Genomic DNA, 19,563 nt, shown 5'->3' on the forward strand with positions numbered 1-19,563 from the left:
CCACCAGAGTTGCAAAGAAAAAGCCATATCTCAGACTTGCCAATAAAAGATTAAGATGGGAAAAAGAACACAGACACTAGACAGAGGAACTCTACCTAGAAGGCCAGCATCCCGGAGTCGCCACTTCACGGTTGATGTTGAGACTGGTGTTTTGCGGGTACGATTTAATGAAGCTGCGAGTTGAGGACTTGTGAGGCGTCTGATTCTCAAACTAGACACTCTAATTTAGTTGTCCTCTTGCTCAGTTGCACACCGGGGCCTCCCACTCCTCTTTCTATTCTGGTTAGGGCCAGTTTGCGCTGTTCTGAAGGGAGCAGTACACAGCGTTGTACGAGATCTTCAGTTTCTTGGCAATTTCTTGTATGGAATAGCCATTTCTCAAGAATGAACAAGAATAGACTGACGAGTTTCAGAAGAAAGTTCTTTGTTTCTGGCCATTTTGAGCCTGTAATCGAACCCTCAAATGTTGATGCTCCAGATACTCATCTATTCTAAAGAAGGCCAATTGTATTGCTTCCTTAATCAGAACAACAGTTTTCAGCTGTGGTAACATAATTGGAAAAGGGTTTTCTAATGATCAATTAGCCTTTTAAAATGATATACTTGGATTAGCTAACACAACGTGCCATTGGAACACAGGAGTGATGATAGCCCCTGATGTCCCGGACGGCTGTGTGATCTCGCTCTCTGTGACTTATGTGAGTAAGACTTTTAAACAGGTTAACACTCACAATTATTCTGGGCCAGATGGAATACCATGGCACATTCTCTGAGCATGCACAGACCAGCTGGCAAGTGTCTTCACGGACATTTTCAACATCTCCTTGTCCCAGTCTGTAATCCCAACATGTTTCAAGCAGCACCATTGTTCCTGTTCCTAAGAACTCAAAACTTAACGTGCCAAACAACTATCGTTCCGTATGACTCACATCTGTAACCATGAAATGTTTTGAAAGGCTGATCATGGCATACATCAACACCATCATCCCAGGCATCCTGGACCCACTCCAATTCACATACCGCCACAACAGATCCAGAGACGACACAATATCTGTTGCACTCCACACTGCTCTCTCCCACCTAGACAAGAGGTATCCCTATGTGAGAATGCTATTCATTGACTATAGCTCAGCGTTAAACAGCATAGTCCCTTCAAGCTCATCACCAAGCTTGGGACCCTGGGACTGAACAGCTCCCTCTGCATCTGGATCCTGGACATTCTGACGGGCCTCCCCCGTGGTGAGGATAGGTAACAACACATCTGCCACACTGACTCTTAACACGGGGGCGCCTCAGGGGTGTGTGCTTAATTCCCTCCAGTACTCCCTGTTCACCCACGACTGTGTGGCCACACACGACTCCAACACCATCATTAAGTTTGCTGACGATATGACGGTGATAGGCCTGATCACTGACCGCAATGAGACAGCCTACATGGAGGAGGTCTGAGATAACAACCTCTCCCTCAATGTCAGCAAGACAAAGGAGTTGATCGTGGACTACGCCCCCATCCACATCGATGGGGCTGTAGTGGAGCGGGTCGAGAGCTTCAAGTTCCTGTGTCCACATCACCAAGGACTTAACATGGTCCTCTCACACCAGCACAGTCGTGAAGAATGCACGATAGTGCCTCTTCCCTCTCAGGAGGTTGAAAAAATGTGGCATGGCTCCTCAGATCCTCAAAACGTTATACAGCTGCACTATTGAGAGCTTCTTGACTGACTGCATCATCACTTGGTACGGCAATTGCAGTGTCCTCGATCGCAAGGTGCAACAGTGGGTGTTGTGGACGGCCCAGTACATCACTTTGGCCGAGTTCCCTACCATCCAGGACCTCTATACCAGGCAGTGTCAGAGGGAGACCTGGAAAAGTGTCAAAGAACCCAGCCACCCAAGCCATAGACGGTTCACTCTGCTACCACACTGCAAGCAGTACCGGATCGCCAAGTCTGGGACCAAAAGGCACCTGAATAGCTTCTACTCCCAAGCGATAAGACTGCTGAGCAGCTAATCAAATGGCTACTCAGACTATTGCACTGACCTTTTGTTATGCACTGACTCTTTTACACTGACTCTATGCACACTCACTGGACTGTCCACACTGTCCAACACACACACACACACACACACACACACACACACACACACACACACACACACACACACACACACACACACACACACACACACACACACACACACACACACACACACACAATTCTGCTACTCTGTTTAATATCTATCCTGAGGGCCTACTTTTACCCCTACCTACATGTGCATATTGCCTCAAATACATTGTACCCCTGCATGTAGCCTAGTGGGTAACCGCATTGGGCCAGTAACCAAAAGGTTGCTGGTTTGAATCTCCCAGCCAACTCAATGTGCCCTTGAGCAAGGCACTTAACCCTAACTGCTCCTATATGTCGCTCTTGATAAGAGCATCTGCTAAATGACTCAAATGTACTGGTACTCCTTGTATATGGTCTTGTTATTTATTGTGTTACTAATTTTATTTGCTAATTGTCTTACTTTTTAACTCTGCATTGTTGGGCTCGTAAGTAAGCATTTCGTGATCAATTCTACACCTGTCCTATTTGGCGCATGTGACAAATCATTTGATTATTTGCAGGCCCTCATGAACACGTTTCCTATAAGGAACTATAAGCAACGAGCAGTGATTTCCAGCGAGGGCAAAAATACTTCATTGTTTTTTTTCTCTCTCTCATTAATCCACGCAACATAAATTTGAGTAATTGTCACTAATTGGCCCTTGGGGGGGGGGCTGCGTCATTCGTGGGGGAGGACATTTTTAGTGTTTCACACTTCCGAAACTGCAAAATAGGTTTGAAATATAGCTCTCCCTTTCCTCTTTTCAACAAACATAATTGTTCATGGATACTCCACAATTTAAAAATGAACCTATGAAAGACACATATTCCCCTCACCTCAATGTTTTGTCATGCTGACATGAATTGACCAGGTGGATGAGTTTGTTCAAAGAATTCACACATTTTAACCTTAAAAATATTACACAGCGCCATTTAGAGTTGGAGTAATTTGCACTGTGACAACCAGTCTTGGTGTCCCCTACCCCAACACACACACTCAACCCCCTGTCTTTCAACTAGGGAAAGGAGGTCAGGGGACAAAGGTTGTACCCTTGTACTAGACATTATTCATGATTGACTCTTAATTGACTTAGTGGTAAAATGTAGTTGATAAATTGAGAGCTTGTTATAAGGTTATAGCTGCAAAAAGATGATTCTGAGACAATTGGCTTTGAAGTACCAAACCCTCATTGGTTTGAATGGTGTCAGTCATTTTTACCTTATTTTTAACTAAACAACATGAATTGGGGTATTTAGACTACTATACACGGTAGAGAACATTGAACAAAACAAACCTGTGTCCATAACTCAATTTTGACAAAAATGCAGACCATATACTGTGAAGCTCTCAAAATTTGTGATACTACTGCTAAGGGAATGCTCCATTGAGAAGCTTGAAGTGTGCTCTCATTGTAAACGATCTTCCAGCTTCATGACATACATTTCTGTATGGCTTTCCCTCTCTTTACCCGGCCGAAATACCCCCCACTCGATGTTCATCTTTACTTTAGGGAGTTGCCTTTAGATATTTCTGTGTGTGATGATGGTAATAAGCATGGCTGGGATGGTAAGTGTTTGGGAAAAGTAATTGATGACCTTCTTTTGTTGACTGATATTCAGCCTCTGCTTACCGAAGTTTAGATAGCAGAGGTTGTGATACATACACTGCTCAAAAAAATAAAGGGAACACTAAAATAACACATCCTAGATTTGAATGAATGAAGTAATCTTATTAAATACTTTTTTCTCTACATAGTTGAATGTGCTGACAACAAAATCACACAAAAATTATCAATGGAAATCAAATTTATCAACCCATGGAGGTCTGGATTTGGAGTCACACTCAAAATTAAAGTGGAAAACCACACTACAGGCTGATCCAACTTTGATGTAATGTCCTTAAAACAAGTCAAAATGAGGCTCAGTAATGTATGTGGCCTCCACGTACCTGTATGACCTCCATACAACGCCTGGGCATGCTCCTGATGAGGTGGCGGATGGTCTCCTAAGGGATCTCTTCCCGGACCTGGACTAAAGCATCCACCAACTCCTGGACAGTCTGTGGTGCAATGTGGCGTTGGTGCATGGAGCGAGACATGATGTCCCAGATGTGCTCAATTGGATTCAGGTCTGGGGAACGGGCGGGCCAGTCCATAGCATCAATGCCTTCCTCTTACAGGAACTGCTGACACACTCCAGCCACATGAGGTCTAGCATTGTCTTGCATTAGGAGGAACCCAGGGCCAACCGCACCAGCATATGGTCTCACAAGGGGTCTGAGGATCTCATCTTGGTACCTAATGGCAGTCAGGCTACCTCTGGCGAGCACATGGAGGGCTGTGCGGCCCCCCAAAGAAATGCCACCCCACACCATGACTGACCCACCTCCAAACTGGTCATGCTGGAGGATGTTGCAGGCAGCAGAACATTCTCCACGGCGTCTCCAGAATGTCATGTCTGTCACATGTGCTCAGTGTGAACCTGCTTTCATCTGTGAAGAGCACAGGGCGCCAGTGGCGAATTGCCAATCTTGGTGTTCTCTGGCAAATGCCAAACGTCCTGCACGGTGTTGGGCTGTAAGCACAACCCCCACCTGTGGACGTCGGGCCCTCATACCACCCTCATGGAGTCTGTTTCTGACCGTTTGAGCAGACACATGCACATTTGTGGCCTGCTGGAGGTCATTTTGCAGGGCTCTGGCAGTGCTCCTCCTGCTCCTCCTTGCACAAAGGCGGAGGTAGCGGTCCTGCTGCTGGGTTGTTGCCCTCCTACGGCCTCCTCCACGTCTCCTGATGTACTGGCCTGTCTCCTGGTAGCACCTCCATGCTCTGGACACTACGCTGACAGACACAGCAAACCTTCTTGCCACAGCTCGCATTGATGTGCCATCCTGGATGAGCTGCACTACCTGAGCCACTTGTGTGAGTTGTAGACTCCGTCTCATGCTACCACCAGAGTGAAAGCACCGCCAGCATTCAAAAGTGACCAAACATCAGCCAGGAAGCATAGGAACTGAGAAGTGGTCTGTGGTTATCACCTGCAGAACCACTCCTTTATTGGGGGTGTCTTGCTAATTGCCTATAATTTCCACCTGTTGTCTATTCCATTTGCACAACAGCATGTGAAATTTATTGTCAATCAGTGTTGCTTCCTAACATTTTGATTTCACAGAAGTGTGATTGACTTGGAGTTACATTGTGTTGTTTAAGTGTTCCTTTTATTTTTTTCAGCAGTGTATTTTATTTAAAACTCAAATGTACAGTGCCATGGTGGCAGATTGGCAACATGCGTCTTGAATTTGGATCCAATTCTATACAGTAGATTAATAAATCGTCATCGGTGTACTATGCAAGGATTCTGTCAAATATAGCAATCCATCTTACCAGACTCAAAATATCTCTAAAAATGGATGATTATGGATTCTTCCCAAACGTTAATTAATACATTTCACATAACAGGACGGTAAAATAAAGTGTGCTTTCTTCTTGTCCTTTATTTCTGTTCATCTTAAAAAACTTTAAATAATCTTGCAAAACATAAAAAACAAAAAGAGCCCTATACCCACATCCCCTCTTTCCCAAATAAAAGCCCTTTTCCACTCTCATTCTCTCTGTGAAATTTCTCATTACGTTTTACATGTGGGGAAAGGAGGCCCGAGCAAACAAACATGCATAATGAATCACCCTCCTTTTCTCCAAAAGGCCTACGTACATGTTTTTATCTCTCAGTAGATGCTCCCAGCAGACCCTGCTGAAGAAGGGTACTTCTTTATCTCACATCCTAATGTATCCCTCCCTAAGCCTCCGCTAATCTCACCAAAAGTGTGTGTCCTTCAGTGTCGCCTCGTACATTACTCCCTGAATTAAATGTGCTTGACATGGTGTGGCGGTGAATTATGTATTCAAAGAACAATCTCAATCTCGTCACCTTCCAATACCACTGTAACATGAAATATACTTTAAGGTTATTACATTGCCATTTCTGGCCTATGATCTTGTAAGACACTCTTGCACTTATATTGTCTTTCGGTTGTCTCTCATCTCAGGGGTGTGTCCAAGTTCTCCAAATGCACTGTATACTGATAAAAAATTATTACATTCGGACACCTGACACTACTTCCCCAATCCTCTGACCTTGTCTTGAAAAGGTCTCCACTCAAAGTAGTCCCGGAATGTTTAAAATCGAGTGAAACCAGAAAAAACTCTTGAAAAAAATATTATTTTGGTCTTCACAGGGACATAGCTATACCACAGAAGAGAAGCTCTTTGCAATTCTACCTGTGCCGTGGCTGCCTACTCTCTACAGCAGAGAGATCTATCAGACTTAAATGTAAATGTAAATGGGCATGATGAAAAGGGGAGGTAGGGAGGGAAGTGGAATGGAAAGGATGGAGGGGGGAGCGATATCCCACAAAGGCGGTCTCCCATGGGGCCCTTGCATACGGAGGCGAGTGTTCATTTTGATTACAAGGAGGGGGGGACGCTGGAGGTGTGTCAAGCTTGGCCCCTGCTCTACACCCCAGCCCCTCACCACACCACCCCCGTCCCTCGCCTGCTCGTCACACGCTGATGGGGATGACAGGGCGACAGGGCGAGTGACAGCAGGAGAAGCTCCTTCAATTACCCGGCCCTCTGACGAAAAGCATTCATGTCATGTTCATCAGAGATGTGGGGGGAGACAGGTAGGGGATGACAGACAGAGAGAGAAATAAAGAAGACACAAAGGACAAGAACAACCCAGAAAAGAGATTCAATAAAAAGTATTCTCTATTCCTCTTCCGTTCTGTTTGGTCCCTTAGTTCACTCCAATTAGGGCTTGTACCTGACAGAAACATCTCTCCCCCTCTTTCTCTCCCCCTCTTTCTCCCTCCCTCTATCTCTCCCACAACAGCAATCAGGTAAAGAGCAGCCCACCTTTGCCAAGCTCTCCAAGATGTGTGTGCAGTCAGTGTTCACATTACAGAGAAGGAGACGAGACAGTGCCCCCCGGGGTTCACTCTCCTCCTCACTCTAACCTATGAATGAATGAATGGAAAAGTGGTACTTTGGGTTTTAAATTAAATCTTGCCGAGCTTGTCACACGACCAGTGTAACCCCTCCCGCTTCGTCCCTTCCATTCCTCCACTTCCCACCCCACCTCCCCTTTTCATCATGCCCATGATAGATCTCTCTGCTGTGGAGTGTAGGCAGCCACGGCACAGGTAGAATTGCACAGATCTTCTCCCCATGTAGTATAGCTATGACCCTGCGAAGAGTTTCACTCGATTTAAAACATTCTGGGACTACTTTGATTGGAGACCTTTTCAAGACTTCAGATGATTGGGGAAGTAGTGTCAGAAGGTATTGTGAAGTTATCGAGATCAAAGAAATGAATGCTTCCATCACTGACCTTCTCTTAGTCAGTGCCATGGGCGACGTACTGAAGTTTCTCTGACAGAAAGTTATAGAGTGCAGAAGTATGTACAGTAACTGTTGATTCATTACATGGCAGGTTGACAAAGATGGTGCCGGACAGAGCTTCTGGCTATGGCATCCATATTAGGAAGTCAGTTGTCTGACGAAACTCCCAAGATACTGTAGCTTGGAGTGAGATTTCCTATTGTTAATGTCATTGGCTCCACACCTTCCCGGTGGGGGTCTGGGGGTGCCTCCCCAGGAATAAAATGCAGTTTTAAAGCTAATTTCCTGCCCTTCTGTATATTTTCACATGGCTAAGGCCCATGACCAGGGTAAAACATATATTTTTTTAAATAACACCGGTCAGATAGATTCAAGATTCTTTTAAAGTTGAATACACTCAAGACTCGTCGACTTGGCTTGAAGCTACTTTGAGATTATTTGGGCATGACATTTAGAGTATGCTAGCTGGTGGAAATTGAATTACATTGTTTTTTGGTTAGAAAATGCTCATATTAACGGTTGGTGGCTGTGGCTAACTTTAGGATGGATTGCAGCATCTCCTTGTCCATAAGAAACCAACATTAATTTGAGTGCACTATCCCTTTTAATTAGGGCCATAGAAAATCCTGCCTCGAGGAAGCTCTCCAAAAGGGTTGCACGCCACCCCTGATCAATGTTTCCCAAATACTGAGGGTTTGAATATGTTCATGTGACATTTGATTTCTACAAATTACCCCACATTCAAGAATAATCTAATGAATATCAATCTTCGGGTGGTTGAGGCTGATTTGCAAAAACCTAGCCATCATATTACTCTGCAAGGGCAAGATCATTTGCATTTATGCCTACTGTTTCTGCCTAGCAGCAATGCACAATCCTAAAATGACAAAATAGGATATTTGAGGCAAGGGGTATTTCAATTTAGCCTATTCCCATGGCTTACCCTATATTCAACTCTGTCCATAAATGCATAGTTCTCATAAAAATGATTTTAAATGTTGTTTATTATGATTTTTTCCCCCTTTTCTCTCCCGAACTGGTAGTTACAGTCTTGTCCCATCACCCAGGTCGAGAGCCATCCGTCAACCCTGCCAAGTCACACTGCTTGCTTAACCTGCCATGTGGAGTCACTAGAGCGCGATGGGACAAGGACATCCCATCCAGCCAAACCCTCCCCTAACTCAAAAGACATTGTAACAAATGTGCGCTACCTCATGGGTCTCCCGGTCACGACTGGCTGTGACACAGCCGGGGATCGAACCTGGGTCTGTAGTGATGCCTCTAGCACTGTGATGCAGTGCCTTCGACCACTGCGCCTCTCAAGAGGCCCATTGAACTTAAACATACTTTAAACATTTTTATTTGGCATATCATATTTCAAATAGGCTAATTACACAAGCAACATTGGCAAGAAGTAAAATAATGAAAGTATGGGGAATAACAGGAATGTTCTTGCTGAGATAACCTCACTAATTAGTCTATATTTTTAGGCCATTGGGAATTGTTCTAATGAATTACATCAGCTATTGTGAAAGACTAAATAGGTTACCCACAGTTACACATTTGGGTTCACAATCCTTTGGGCAAAATAATGAATGTAGTACAGTGAGACAAATAATTCCTGTTTCATGCTGAAATTGTCGTTGTTACAGCCTAATAAACCTAGTGCTAAATTGCCAATGACCATACAAGGTGAATAATATAGCCTATGGATCTGGGGCTAGGCGGATGCAAGTGATGGATTAAAAAAACAAAGCTATATTATCACATGCTGTCATAAGTAAGCATTCTGTGACAGAGACAGTAGTGACAGCAAATTAATTTGTTTACGATTATGTGTACAAAACACCACTACAATTTGCCATGCTGAACTTTTGGCAATTTAGTTAATAAAGTATGATCAGCGGACAAAGAACACGCCTGTCCAGTCCATCAACATTAAGAGCAATAGATAGGAATAAGTGGATGACGTCAGCGCTATGGAAAACTCCCGATGGCCAGTCAGTATCTGGTGTGGCCACCAATTGCCTCATGCAGCGTGACACATCTCCTTTGCATAAGGTTGATCAGGCTGTTGATTGTGGAATGTTGTCCCACTCCTCTTCAATGGCTGCGCGAAGTTGCTGGATACTGGCGTGAACTGTAACAAGCTGTCGTACACGTAAATCCAGAGCATCCCAAACATGCTCAATTGAGGACATGTCAGGTGAGTTTGCAGGCCATGGAAGAACAGCTTCCAGGAATTGTGTAAAGATCCTTGCGACATGGGGCCATGCTGAAACATTACTAGGTGATGGCGGCGGATGAATAGCACAACAATGGGCCTCAGGATCTTGTCACGGTATCTCTGGGCATTCAAATTACCATCGGTAAAATGCTATTTTTCATAGCTGATGCCTGCCCATACCATAATCCCACCACCACCATGGGCACTCTGTTCAACAAACCACTCGCCCACACGACACCATACACGTCTGCAGTTGTGAGGCCGGTAGGATGTACTACCAAATTCTCTAAAACGACATTGGAGGCGGTTTATGGTAGAGAAATGAACATTTGATTCTCTGGTAACAGCTCTGGAGTTAGCATGCCAATTGCAACGCTCACTCAAAACTTGAGACATCAGTGGCATTGTGTTGTGTGACATAACTGCACATTTAAGAGTGGGGTTTATTGTTCACAGCACAAGGTACACCTGTCAAATCAAATCAAATTGTTTTAGTCACATGCACTGAATACAATGGTGAAATGCTTACTTACGAGCCCCTAACCAACAATGCAATTTAAAAAAAAATACAGATAAGAATAAGAAATAAAAAAGTAACAAGTAATTAAAGAGCAGCAGTAAAATAACAATAGCGAGACTATATTCAGGGGTGTACCGTCACAGAGTCAATGTGCAGGGGCACCGGTTATTTAAGGTAATATGTACACGTACAGTGCCATGCAAAAGTCTTCACCCCCCTTGGCGTTTTTCCTATTTTGTTGCATTATAATCTGAAATTTAAATGGATTTTTATTTAGATTTCATGTAATGGAGATACACAAAATGGTCCAAAATGGTGAAGTGAAATTAAAAATTCTATAAAAATTCTAAACTGAAAAGTGGTGCGTGCATATCTATTAACCCCTTTGCTATAAATTCCCTAAATAAGATTACCTTCAGAAGTCACATAATTTGTAAAATAAAGTCCACCTGTGTGCAATCTAAGTGTCACATGATCGCAGTATATATACACACCTGTTCTGAAAGGCCACAGAGTCTGCAATACTACTAAGTAAGGGAATTCCCCCCTGAAATGGACAAAAATGAATGGGAAACCATTGGCATAGTACAAACCATGTACACGATGGACAATACCACCCAAATCGACGTTGATTCATGCAAAATGTTTTGCAAATGCCATATGGCAATTGCCAGTTGTAACACTTCAAAAATCCAACAGGTGGCGTGTACACTCCACCGTGGTTTTTCATATAGGGAATGGACCCCAAGTCAACATCCAAAAGCCAAATTTTGAAAAAATGCATTTTTTGTCAAAAACTTATCACCCCTTAAAAAAGTGCTTTCTGGACCGTTTTTCGAAATTCTTTCGCTTTTTTTGTCAATTACACATGTGTAAGAACTGTATGAATATACTTTTGTCCAAATTTATTATCATTATTTATTTTTATTTTTTTTACTTGTGCATTAGGCATATGTTTTCTCCATTTGGAATATGATTTCATAGGAAGTCAAAAGTCAAAAATTGCAAAATTTCATAAAAAACTTCACACACCCCTAAAAAAGTGCTTTCTGGACCGTTTTTTGAAATTCTTTAGAATTTTGTGTCAATTACACACGTATAAGAACTGTATCAACATACTTTAGTCATATTTTATTATCATAATTTTTTTTTTTTTTTACTTGTGCATTAGGCATATGTTTTGTGGGGGCCAAATGTCATAAGAAAATTGACATGCTCAAAAATCCTGCAGAAATGCAAAATTGACTGGCCTGATGAACTCGGGATGGCCGGGCAGTGATTGTTGTTCCTTTCCATCACTCGTGGTGTTGATTTCATCATGTCCAAGTCCGACCAGTGGAGGTGGGCTGCAGAGGTTTTGTGGCAACATCTACAACCAGACTGCTTAGAGACCTGGGAATTAAGGGCCAGAGCCAGCGTTCGGCAATCAAAGCTGTATCAGAGGCGGCAGAAGGCAGCAGTCAGTGGCTCTGGATGAAGAGGAAAGACCCCAGCTGGGCCCCGAAGTGAGAGGGCCAGGAGGTATGCGGTCAACAATGCTTGACTCAGGGAGGAGGACGCCCCTGCCATGCATAGTCCCATGGGATGTTGGCTATCAACAACAAGGCAACTCCTATGACTAATTGGGAATGGGACGCAAGCGTAGGATTGATCACCCTGTCGCTGGCCGCCTTTGGGGAGGGTGTATAGTGTGAAAGGCCGAAACACCCTAGGAACCAAAGGTACACTACTGACGATGCGCTCCCCAAATTTCACCACGTTCACTGTTTATTAACTCTTGGAAGTGCTTGCACAACGGATAGTAACATCTCATCCTGTGTTCTTGGAATCTGAATATCTGGACTTGTCCAGTGACTGTTGAGAAAGATCAGCTGACAACAGGGGAAAGTCCTTGTGGCGGCACGGAGAGACGGCTGACAGGAGGGAATAGACCCCACTGGGCCAGTCATGGGGTAGCTTCCCATTTCTGTAGTTTCCCATGCTTCGCAGTATGTTGGAAACACCCGCTTTAGCTACAGAAAGTCAACATACGAGAATACCCCTAGAGTCTGCGAGAGTGGGGGCGGAAGATGACTCATTGGCTGACAACATGGTAACGACTGGACTGGAAACGACTACGAGTAATGAGAGCACAGCACAAGAGAACACCACAGCAACTGTCACAAGTTCTGCTGCAACAGTGGGCCACAAACAGATGCAGGTATGTGTCTGTGGTTGGAGGAAAGTTACATCACACCATGGGCTGAGGATCCACCAGGGGAAAAAGGGGTGTTTGGGTAAAGAGAGACAGAGAACTCGCATTGATTACTTTCTGCGAAAGCGATCAAATCAGTCGAATGAAGCACAGCAACTGGACGCAAACCATAGTTTGCAGTGCATCAGTACCACTGTCATGGAGGACATAAACTCAAGCACCGAAGTAGCAACTGAGGTGGAACCAACAACAGGAGTGGAACTCACCCAGCCTCCCAGACCTGCAGTCGAGAGGAGACTACCAGGGCACAGACCGTATGTGAAGTGGCCTGGCGCCAGTGACAAGAAGTTGTGGGAAACAGTGAATACTGACCTTACTTTGACCCTCAAGAGACTTCGAGGCACAGTGGAGAAGAAGTTGGAGAGGATGGGGGACATCATCTATGAGTACGGGACAGAAAGATTTGGAGTGGAAGAGGCAAAAGGCGGGAGAAAGGTTCCAACCCCACCAGTTTCCAGGAGGCAACAAGAAATCAAGCGCCTCGTTCAAGAAAGGCGGCAGCTTAAGAAACAGTGGAAGAAGGCCTCGGAAGTGGAAAAGGAGGGCATAGAGGCACTTCAGGCTGACATCAAAACCCGGTTGGCATCCCTCCGTAGAGCAGAGAACCTACGGAAATGCAGAAGGAAGAAAGAACAAACTAGAACTCGATTCTACAAAGATCCTTTCAAGTTCCTTAAAAGTCTCTTCACAAAGGAAAAAGTGGAGCTCTAAAAACAACAAAGAAAGACCTAGAGGAGCACCTGAGAACAACAAACGTTGACTCAAAGCGACATGAACATCTGGCCATCCCATCAGATATCCCACCCATTGAACCCCCGGAACATCATATTGAGATCAGCCCTCCGACATGGAAAGAGGTGGAAAACACAGTTCGACGGGCAAGAACAGCATCAGCCCCGGGGCCAAATGGAGTCCCGTACAAAGTGTATAAGAACGCACCAGACGTCCTGAGGTTCCTCTGGAGGCTTATGAGAACAGCTTGGCAGAAGAAGATAATACCCAAAGTGTGGCGTAGGGCAGGCGGGGTCCTGATCCCTAAGGAGAAGGATGCAGTGAACATCAGCCAATTCCGCCTAATCTCCTTATTGAATGTTGAGGGTAAAATCTTCTTTAGGGTCATTGCCCAGAGGATGGCCGAGTACCTGCAAAGGAATGCGTACGTCGATACATCTGTACAGAAAGCAGGAATATCAGGGTTCTCTGGCTGCTTGGAACATTCCAGCATGATCTGGCACCAGATCCAAATGGCCAAGGTGGAGAAAAGGGACCTCCATGTAGTCTTCCTCGACCTCGCCAATGCATTTGGCTCTGTGCCCCATGAACTCCTGTGGTCTGCCTTCAGATTTTTCCACATACCGGACACCATCACAAACCTGGTGAAGTCGTACTTCCAGAATCTGCAGTTCTGCTTCACCACCTCAGAGTTCACCACCTCATGGCAGTGCCTGAATGTAGGTATAATGGCGGGATGTACCATTTCTACATTTACATTTAACATTTAAGTCATTTAGCAGACGCTCTTATCCAGAGCGACTTACAAATTGGTGAATTCACCTTCTGACATCCAGTGGAACAGCCACTTTACAATAGTGCATCTAAATCATTAAGGGGGAGGGGGGTGTGAGAAGGATTACTTATCCTATCCTAGGTATTCCTTGAAGAGGTGGGGTTTCAGGTGTCTCCGGAAGGTGGTGATTGACTCCGCTGTCCTGGCGTCGTGAGGGAGTTTGTTCCACCATTGGGGGGCCAGAGCAGCGAACAGTTTTGACTGGGCTGAGCGGGAACTGTACTTCCTCAGTGGTAGGGAGGCGAGCAGGCCAGAGGTGGATGAACGCAGTGCCCTTGTTTGGGTGTAGGGCCTGATCAGAGCCTGGAGGTACTGCGGTGCCGTTCCCCTCACAGCTCCGTAGGCAAGCACCATGGTCTTGTAGCGGATGCGAGCTTCAACTGGAAGCCAGTGGAGAGAGCGGAGGAGCGGGGTGACGTGAGAGAACTTGGGAAGGTTGAACACCAGACGGGCTGCGGCGTTCTGGATGAGTTGTAGGGGTTTGATGGCACAGGCAGGGAGCCCAGCCAACAGCGAGTTGCAGTAATCCAGACGGGAGATGACAAGTGCCTGGATTAGGACCTGCGCCGCTTTCTGTGTGAGGCAGGGCGTACTCTGCGGATGTTGTAGAGCATGAACCTACAGGAACGGGCCACCGCCTTGATGTTAGTTGAGAACGACAGGGTGTTGTCCAGGATCACGCCAAGGTTCTTAGCGCTCTGGGAGGAGGAAACAATGGAGTTGTCAACCGTGATGGCGAGATCATGGAACGGGCAGTCCTTCCCCGGGAGGAAGAGCAGCTCCGTCTTGCCGAGGTTCAGCTTGAGGTGGTGATCCGTCATCCACACTGATATGTCTGCCAGACATGCAGAGATGCGATTCGCCACCTGGTCATCAGAAGGGGAAAGGAGAAGATTAATTGTGTGTCGTCTGCATAGCAATGATAGGAGAGACCATGTGAGGTTATGACAGAGCCAAGTGACTTGGTGTATAGCGAGAATAGGAGAGGGCCTAGAACAGAGCCCTGGGGGACACCAGTGGTGAGAGCGCGTGGCGAGGAGACAGATTCTCGCCACGCCACCTGGTAGGAGCGACCTGTCAGGTAGGACGCAATCCAAGCGTGGGCCGCGCCGGAGATGCCCAACTCGGAGAGGGTGGAGAGGAGGATCTGATGGTTCACAGTGTCGAAGGCAGCCGATAGGTCTAGAAGGATGAGAGCAGAGGAGAGAGAGTTAGCTTTAGCAGTGCGGAGCGCCTCCGTGATACAGAGAAGAGCAGTCTCAGTTGAATGACTAGTCTTGAAACCTGACTGATTTGGATCAAGAAGGTCATTCTGAGAGAGATAGCGGGAGAGCTGGCCAAGGACGGCACGTTCAAGAGTTTTGGAGAGAAAAGAAAGAAGGGATACTGGTCTGTAGTTGTTGACATCGGAGGGATCGAGTGTAGGTTTTTTCAGAAGGGGTGCAACTCTCGCTCTCTTGAAGACGGAAGGGACGTAGCCAGTGGTCAGGGATGAGTTGATGAGCGAGGTGAGGTAAGGGAGAAGGTCTCCGGAAATGGTCTGGAGAAGAGAGGAGGGGATAGGGTCAAGCGGGCAGGTTGTTGGGCGGCCGGCCGTCACAAGAAGCGAGATTTCATCTGGAGAGAGAGGGAGAAAGAGGTCAGAGCACAGGGTAGGGCAGTGTGAGCAGAACCAGCGGTGTCGTTTGACTTAGCAAACGAGGATCGGATGTCGTCGACCTTCTTTTCAAAATGGTTGACGAAGTCATCTGCAGAGAGGGGGGGGGGAGGAGGATTCAGGAGGGAGGAGAAGGTGGCAAAGAGCTTCCTAGGGTTAGAGGCAGATGCTTGGAATTTAGAGTGGAAGAAAGTGGCTTTAGCAGCAGAGACAGAGGAGGAAAATGTAGAGAGGAGGGAGTGAAAGGATGCCAGGTCCGCAGGGAGGCGAGTTTTCCTCCATTTCCGCTCGGCTGCCCGGAGCACTGTTCTGTGAGCTCGCAGTGAGTCGTCGAGCCACGGAGCGGGAGGGGAGGACCGAGCCGGCCTGGAGGATAGGGGACATAGAGAGTCAAAGGATGCAGAAAGGGAAGAGAGGAGGGTTGAGGAGGCAGAATCAGGAGATAGGTTGGAGAAGGTATGAGCAGAGGGAAGAGATGATAGGATGGAAGAGGAGAGAGTAGCGGGGGAGAGAGAGCGAAGGTTGGGACGGCGCGATACCATCCGAGTAGGGGCAGTGTGGGAAGTGTTGGATGAGAGCGAGAGGGAAAAGGATACAAGGTAGTGGTCGGAGACTTGGAGGGGAGTTGCAATGAGGTTAGTGGAAGAACAGCATCTAGTAAAGATGAGGTCGAGCGTATTGCCTGCCTTGTGAGTAGGGGGAAGGTGAGAGGGTGAGGTCAAAGAGGAGAGGAGTGGAAAGAAGGAGGCAGAGAGGAATGAGTCAAAGGTAGACGTGGGGAGGTTAAAGTCGCCCAGGACTGTGAGAGGTGAGCCGTCCTCAGGAAAGGAGCTTATCAAGGCATCAAGCTCATTGATGAACTCTCCGAGGAACCTGGAGGGCGATAAATGATAAGGATGTTAAGCTTGAAAGGGCTGGTAACTGTGACAGCATGGAATTCAAAGGAGGCGATAGACAGATGGGTAAGGGGAGAAAGAGAGAATGACCACTTGGGAGAGATGAGGATCCCGGTGCCACCACCCCGCTGACCAGAAGCTCTCGGGGTGTGCGAGAACACGTGGGCGGACGAAGAGAGAGCAGTAGGAGTAGCAGTGTTATCTGTGGTGATCCATGTTTCCGTCAGTGCCAAGAAGTCGAGGGACTGGAGGGAGGCATAGGCTGAGATGATCTCTGCCTTGTTGGCCGCAGATCGGCAGTTCCAGAGGCTACCGGAGACCTGGAACTCCACGTGGGTCGTGCGCGCTGGGACCACCAGATTAGGGTGGCCGCGGCCACGCGGTGTGGAGCGTTTGTATGGTCTGTGCAGAGAGGAGAGAACAGGGATAGATAGACACATAGTTGACAGGCTACAGAAGAGGCTACGCTAATGCAAAGGAGATTGGAAAGACAAGTGGACTACACTTATCGAATGTTCAGAACGTTAAGCTCCGATTTCTCCGTTGGCATTCACAATGGCAATGGAGGTTATCATCAGATCCTCAAAATGGGTTGCTGGTGGACAGCGAGTCGACTCTGGTTTCCGCCTCCCTCCACTCAGAGCCTACATGGACGACATTACAACATTGACCACCACTGTCCCATGCACCAGGAGACTGCTCAGAAAACTCGAGGAGAACATCAGCTGGGCCCGTATGAAGATTAAACCATCCAAGTCACGCAGCATCTCGATTGTGAAGGGAGTACTCTCTGACCTGAAATTCTTCATTGGAGATGACCAAATCCCAACAGTGTCTGAGCAGCCGGTAAAAAGCCTTGGAAGGTGGTATGATGCAAGCCTGAAGGACAAAGACCAGGTGCAACAGCTGCGCAAAGACATCAGTAGTAGCCTACAGTCCATCGACAACACCCAGCTACCTGGAAAGTTAAAGGCCTGGTGTCTGCAGTTTGGTCTCCTACCCCGGGTGTTGTGGCCCTTAGCACTGTATGAGGTTCCAATCTCAACAGTGGAGAAGATGGAAAGAGGAGTCACAGGCTACTTAAAGAAGTGGCTCGGAGTTCCACGATGCCTTACCACCATAGGCCTCTATGGAGATGGTGTCCTCAAGCTGCCCCTCACCAGTCTAACAGAGGAATTCAAGTGTGCAAAAACCAGGCTCCAGATGACACTGAATGAATCTCGAGACCCAGTGGTGAGCAACAACGCGCCGACCTTGGCAACTGGGCGCAAATGGAGGCCAGGAAAAGTAGTCCAGGAGGCAACAGCAGCCCTCAGACATGCTGACATTGTGGGTCATGTTCAGCAAGGAAGAGGAGGCCTTGGGCTAACTAGCCGTGCTGCTTGGAGTAAGGCCACTGCACCAGAGCGACGGAAGATGGTAGTGCAGGAAGTACGCCATCAGGAGGAGGCTGCAAGGAGGGCCAAGGCAGTCTCTCTTGCCAAACAGGGACAGTGGACTCGATGGGACAGTGTGGAGAAGAGGAAGATCAGCTGGAAGGATCTGTGGGCCATGGAAGCGAGGCGGTTGAGCTTTTCAATCAGAGCAACATATGACGTCCTTCCAACACCAGTTAATCTTCACCAATGGTATGGTGAAGATCCGGACTGTGCCCTCTGTTCCATGCCAGCCAACCTCAGGCACATTCTCACAGGGTGTAAAACAAGCCTCACCCAAGGACGCTACACTTGGCGTCACAACCAAGTCCTTAAAAACCTTGCGTCTGCCCTGGAGGACAAGCGAGCTGCCACCAACTCCCTACCACCCACAGCAGCATCACACTCCTTACGGACAAACTTTGTCCGCGAAGGGGTTAAACCACCGAAGAGCGGCTCTACACCATTAGAGCGAGACCAGCTGCGCTTGGCCCGCGCTTGGAAAATGCTAGCTGACATTGGCCGGCAACTTGTGTTTCCTCCGGAGATCGCAACCACCACCCTAAGACCTGACATGGTGCTCTGGTCCCGTTCACTCAATAAGGTCTTCATCATTGAGCTCACAGTACCCTGGGAAAACTCAGTAGATGAGGCTTATGAGCGAAAACATCTGCGCTATGCTGATCTAGCTGCCGAAGCACGGCATCATGGCTGGAACACAGAAGTCCGACCAGTGGAGGTGGGCTGCAGAGGTTTTGTGGCAACATCTACAACCAGACTGCTTAGAGACCTGGGAATTAAGGGCCAGAGCCAGCGTTCGGCAATCAAAGCTGTATCAGAGGCGGCAGAAGGCAGCAGTCAGTGGCTCTGGATGAAGAGGAAAGACCCCAGCTGGGCCCCGAAGTGAGAGGGCCAGGAGGTATGCGGTCAACAATGCTTGACTCAGGGAGGAGGACGCCCCTGCCATGCATAGTCCCATGGGATGTTGGCTATCAACAACAAGGCAACTCCTATGACTAATTGGGAATGGGACGCAAGCGTAGGATTGATCACCCTGTCGCTGGCCGCCTTTGGGGAGGGTGTATAGTGTGAAAGGCCGAAACACCCTAGGAACCAAAGGTACACTACTGACGATGCGCTCCCCAAATTTCACCACGTTCACTGTTTATTAACTCTTGGAAGTGCTTGCACAACGGATAGTAACATCTCATCCTGTGTTCTTGGAATCTGAATATCTGGACTTGTCCAGTGACTGTTGAGAAAGATCAGCTGACAACAGGGGAAAGTCCTTGTGGCGGCACGGAGAGACGGCTGACAGGAGGGAATAGACCCCACTGGGACAGTCATGGGGTAGCTTCCCATTTCTGTAGTTTCCCATGCTTCGCAGTATGTTGGAAACACCCGCTTTAGCTACAGAAAGTCAACATACGAGAATACCCCTAGAGTCTGCGAGAGTGGGGCGGAAGATGACTCATTGGCTGACAACATGGTAACGACTGGACTGGAAACGACTACGAGTA

The 19,563-nt window shown here is 47.1% G+C and overlaps 1 protein-coding gene across 4 annotated transcripts in view; it reads left to right on the top strand.

Moving 5' to 3' along the window:
* Window positions 1-19,563, top strand: part of LOC135539593 (copine-9-like) — a 196,252-nt gene that overhangs the window by 101,651 nt on the left and 75,038 nt on the right. The window lies entirely within an intron of this gene.

The sequence above is a fragment of the Oncorhynchus masou genome, chromosome 5 (assembly GCF_036934945.1).
Source record: "Oncorhynchus masou masou isolate Uvic2021 chromosome 5, UVic_Omas_1.1, whole genome shotgun sequence".
In the NCBI taxonomy this organism is placed as follows: Eukaryota; Metazoa; Chordata; class Actinopteri; order Salmoniformes; family Salmonidae; genus Oncorhynchus; species Oncorhynchus masou.